The following is a 5,855-nucleotide window of genomic DNA, read 5'->3' on the forward strand; positions in this document are numbered from 1 at the left end:
ACATGATACCCCACATCCAGAAGTTGATCTACGTCGTAGTCTTGGCTCGGCGCAAGCTGCGTCACTACTTCGAGTCTCACCCAGTGACCGTGGTGTTATCTTTTCCCTTGGGAGAGATAATCCATAACCGGGAGGCTTCGGGTAGGATAGCCAAGTGGGCCATCGAGCTCATGGGGGAAGCCCTGACCTTTGCGCCTCGAAAAGCAATAAAGTCTTAGGTCTTGGTCGATTTTGTAGCAGAGTGGACCGACACCCAGCTGCCACCAGCTCAAATTCAGACGAAGTGTTGGACCGTGTAGTTCGATGGGTCCTTGATGAAGACTGGGGTAGGCGCGGGTCTGCTCTTCATCTCGCCCCTTGGAGTACACATGCGCTACATGGTTTGGCTCCATTTCGCCACCTCCAACAACATAGCCAAGTATGAGGCCCTCGTCAACGGCTTGCAGATCGCCATCGAACTTGGAGTACGGCGTCTCGACATCCAGGGCGACTCGTAGCTCGTCGTCAATCAAGTCATGAAGGAGTCAAATTGCCTTGACCCCAAAATGGAGGCGTACTGCAAGTTGGTATGTCACCTGGAAGACAAGTTCGATGGTCTCGAGCTCAACCACATCGCGCGGAAATACAATGAGGCCGCGGACGAACTGGCAAAGATGGCCTCGGCATGGGCTTTGGTCCCTCCGAACGTCTTTGCTAGGGACCTCCACAAGCCTTCCATTGATTACACCTCGGCAGCGGAAGAGGGCCCACCCTCTAGGCCTCGGCCGCGTGGGCTGCCGCCGGTCGTGGGCCACTGTCCGCGTGCGTGTCGGTGGGCCGCTGGCCTGGCCGGCTAGGATGCGGGTGCCTGGGTCTCTTGGCCACCCACGTGGGCTGCACTGGCGGAGGTCGGCCCAGGTGCCTATCTTTCTCTAGTTTTTGTTTAAAATGGCTGAAACTTGCAAAATCAATATAAAATTTTGTAGGTATCCAAAAATTATGAAACCAATTTGGTTAGGCTCCTAAAATCATGATCTACCTGTTAGTATAGTTTGTTCACATAGTGTGATAATATTCTTGGAAGCTATGTAATTAATTTAAAGTACTTAATATTGTAAAATATAAACTTGTAGGAATTTCCATGATAAATTGGTAATATTGTTGAATCTAAAATTTATACAGTAGGCTCTTAGCAATATTAGCTGCTCACTGTAATTCTTGTATCTCTAGAATAATTAGTTTGCAAGATAAATAATGAAGCTCTATTTTGAATGATGATTAAATCGATAGAATGGAATAAAGAAACAACTTGGGTTTATGTAATGAAAATAATTGTTGGGAAATAGCGTCTTATCCGACAACGTGTATATGTAGCCTAAGTACGGCCATCATTAGAACTAGCTCGTTAGCTTGTGAGGCGATCGGGTTTTCTAAGCATTTGGCTATCGTTGATTATTTACATCTATGCAATTGTATCACATTGCATATCATATAGGTACGATGATGAATCAATGGATCAATTGAAGGATGATTGGGAATCTGAAGATGATGTAATGGTATTCTCTCCAGGAGATGATGCAATGGGTTTTCTATTCAATTGATGGTGGATGATCTGAAGATGCAGATACTAACTTTTAATACATATCTTACCCAGACAAGCCCCGGTGCGTAACCCCTACTTTTCTGCAGTTTAAATTATATTTGTGCATTAAGTTTTAAGGAGTTGAATGAAACCCACTTGCATATATATATATATATATATATATATATATATATATATATATATATATATATATATATATATATATCCTATAAGTCTTACTAATATGACACGATCATGTAGATTGCTATGCCACAGGACTCCGGTAGAAGTCGAGTGATTGCCTGTCACTCGCGAGAGATAGGAAATATATTACTGTATTATTATCACTTAAAAAATAAATGGTGGAAAGGAAAATGGTGATCAGATAGGGATATGGTTTGGGTATTGGTGGGTGTAAGAGGTTGTGTCACCGTGAATGCGGGGCATGGCTTGGTTACACTGCTTTCCCTGTCTGTATCGGTTAAGGACCGGTCATTGCATAAGGCTCTAGGCAAGTCACAGACTTATTATCCCAAGCACATACTTGGGTATGGGCGCTTGGAAGACTTGTTGCTCTCTTGTCACGGATCCGGCTCTTTCTGGACCGACTGTCAGGGTTTTATTTTGGTGGAGGAGGTCCTTGCACAGCACTGAGTCCGAGATTCAGGGGTGGGGGCTTGGAGTCCTAGTTTGGATAGGGACTTGGACACTCAGGACAGGAGAGTGATGGGTTGGTCTTGCTTGTGCCTAGGGTACAAGCAGGGCGTGTGTTTTCGGGGTACCCAGCTACGGGCATTGATTCGCGGATCGCTGGGAAATCCGATATAGCTCGCCTGTAGCCTAGCATCGTAGTAAGAACTGAAAGATGAAATGGAAAAAGGAACTCTGATTGCTTACCACCTGCTTGAAAGTAGTATAGGTGCTTACATAGAATGGCTAGTTAATGAACCAATGCGGCTATTAATAAAAATAAAAAATAAGGACGCACACTTAGTAATGCTTCCTACAAATGCAATAAACCCACAAGCCAGATAGCCTTGTATATCCTTGGAGTCTTTTCTTTCCTCCTGTCGGGTAAGTCTTGCTGAGTACAATTGAGTACTCAAGGTTTTCTTCCCCTGTTGCAGGTGACAGGTGGATGCTAAAGCTAACTCTTGTGTGTGGATTCCTCCTAGTGGGCTCAAAGAGGATTTCTTTACGTTGTGATCATAGTTGTTATTTATAAATCTCACCAAATACTTTTATAAATGAAAGTTTCATAATCTGTTGTCGTAGTTTATATATCAATACTTCATCATGTCATGATTAGATATTCATTTCTGTTGTAATTCTGATCACATGGTTATATTTCGCTGATCAGTTAAATTGTTCATAACTCTGATAATATGATTTCATTCCCCTGTTATATTAATAAATATTATACTCTAATATTGTATTAAAAGTGATGTAAGAAATGGTTCAGAATGATATAAGCTTTATTCTCTCATTTGTGATCCTGATGGCAAAAATGTGGACTTTCGGGTTCTCCCCTAGGGTGTGCACGACGGGACCATATAATTTGGTGTTCTCCTTCGAGTGCTTAGTGTCTAATGGAAGACGAGCACTCCTGGGAGGCATTAGATTAGGCGGTTCTGCCACACACTATGTACCAAAGGGACCAAGGCCCGTGGTGGTTTGGCCAGAAGCTTGATAGTGAAGACGGCGGGGAGTGGTCCGGGAGAGGCTTGCCGGAAGGCACACTAGAGACCCACTTGTGCGTGGGGAAGGCCTAGGGCTATCCATGAAGTTATCTGACCAGAAGCTTGGCCCTTGCAAGGGATTTCTTGCGAGGGGCTCCAATGAGGACTAGGGGGAAGCTTGCGCGCTTCTCGATACCTCGGTAAAAATACCGGAGTCATCGATGGGAGTTTGCATATCTCTACCTTACTCTTTAGCTTCCGCATTTACCTTGCAATCTTGGTGTGTGCTTTACTTTCTTAGCCTAGTGATAGGCTAGTTGATAGAATTGGAACCTAGGTTGCATAACTCCTTTTGCGGTAGAGATAGCAAGACACCGAGCAAAATCATACTTGCACATTTAGATATATTACTTTGCTGCATAGGTTTTGACCAGGTGAAATTAGAGGCCATAGTTTAGAGTTAGAATTTTAAGTTGTCTAATTCACCCCCCTCTTAGGCGTCCTGGTCCCTTTCAGAATAGACTAAACATAAGGGTAGTTAAACACTCTTTGTTTCAAATATACATTAAATCATTAGTAGAAATAAAGATATATCCTTCATTTGTAAAGCTAGGTGTTTGTTAGTTGAACCCAGCACTTTGCTTGGTAAAGATGATAGTTAGCTTAGTGCCTTAGTCATTAGAACTAGCTTAGTAGCTTAGTATGCGTATTCTTATTTTAAGAGCTGCTATTGCATAAATGCTAAGTGTTGCATCATCATCGCATGTATGTAGAGAACTAGTTGGTGGAGTTCATGACCACCGAAGAGCAGGAGTATGAGGAGGTGATTAAGGAGTACGAGGAGGAGATTCTCGTATAGGAGGAAGCCTCGGAGCCACCGGCGACTGACTTAACTGACACCCCGCCTGCCCAAGGCAAGCCCCGGTGCATAACCCTTATTTTGAATAATCACTGGATATATATATATATATATATATATGTGTGTGTGTGTGTGTGTGTGTGTGTGTGTGTGTGTGTGTGTGTGTGTGTGTGTGTGTGTGTGTGTGTGTGTGTGTGTGTGTGTGTGTGTGTGTTTGTGTGTGTGTGATGTGCATTTATGTTACATGATTTATATTGAAACTACATGCATAGATAAACCTACCTATGAGTCCTACTAGCATAGGTCGAGTAGCTGCTATGCTTAGGCTATCGGTAGTGTGAGTAACTTGCCATTACTCACAATAGGTGATTATTATTATTACTCTCATGATAAAATAGTGAAAGGAAATGGAGATCGGGTAGGGATATGGTATGGGTATTGGTGAGTGTAATAGGTTGTGTCCCGCGGCTAACGGGGCATAGCTTGGTTACACTATTTTCCCTGTCCGTGTTGGTTAAGGATCGTCCGTTGCTGCGGATGGTAGTCAGGTCACAGACTTATTATCCTGAGCACATACTTGCTTATGAGAGCGGAAAGGCTCGTTGCTCTCTTGTCATGGGTTCTGGCTCTTTTCGAACCGATTGATTGGAGGTGGGGATGGTGGAGGTCTAAGCACCACACTGAGTCCAGGACTCAGGAGTGGGGGCTTGGAGTCCAAGTTTGGATGGGGACTTGGACACCTTGATAGGAGAATGGTGGGTTGGTCTTGCTTGTGCCTAGGGTACAAGCGGGGCATGTGTTTCGGGGTACCCAGCTAGGATACATTGGTTCACGAATCATTGTGTGATACGGTACGACTTGGCTATGATCTAGCACCATACTAAGAACTGGAAGATGAAAGGGGATGAATGGGTCTGATTGCTCAACTCTTGCTTGAAAGTAGAACATGTGCTTACATAGAATGGTAAGCTAATGAATTAATCATGACTGCTAATAAAACACATACATAAGGATTCACTACTAGTAATGTTTTTATTGCAAAAAGGAAACCCAACAAACCATAAAGCTTATCCTATCCTTCGGAGTCAGGAAATTATTCTCACTAGTTGGGTAAATCTTGCGAGTACATTGTGTACTCAGGGTTTATTTACCCCTATTGTAGGTGCAGCTTGAGGAGTGGTTGTTGTGTGGAGGATTCTTCTGGTGGGCATAGATGGATCCTTGTATCTTATCGTTAGATGTTTATTTCAATTCCACTGTTTAAATTCCGCACTCTGAACTTGGTATTGTAATAATGTATTTTCGAGAACTCTTGTTTTATGAAATGGACTAAGTATGTGAACTTGTTCTCATTATTGGATTCTAGGTGTAAAACATGGATTGTTTGAGTACTTCCTTAGGGTGTGCTCGACGGAACCATCCGATGTAGCCAACTTTTGGGGTGCTTAGTGTCTAGCGGAAGACGAGTGCCTCCGAAGGTGCATTATTTCGAGCGGTTTTGCCACAGTCTGCACCAGCGACTAGCTCACCGACGAACCGGCCACCACTGAAGCTGCTAACGGTGCCTACACCTCCCTCGCCCTCTCCGCCATCGATGCCAACGTTGGCTTCATGGGGCTCACGTCCACTGATCAGATTCACGTCGAGGGTTCCATCACTTCCCTCGACCGCGACGCGCCTGCCTGCCTCACGCCCACACCCATCGTTTCTACCACTGCAGCTTTTGTGCCCATGGAGATTTCTCCAATGGAGTTCA

The sequence above is a fragment of the Miscanthus floridulus genome, chromosome 4, assembly GCF_019320115.1.
Source record: "Miscanthus floridulus cultivar M001 chromosome 4, ASM1932011v1, whole genome shotgun sequence".
NCBI lineage: Eukaryota > Viridiplantae > Streptophyta > Magnoliopsida > Poales > Poaceae > Miscanthus > Miscanthus floridulus.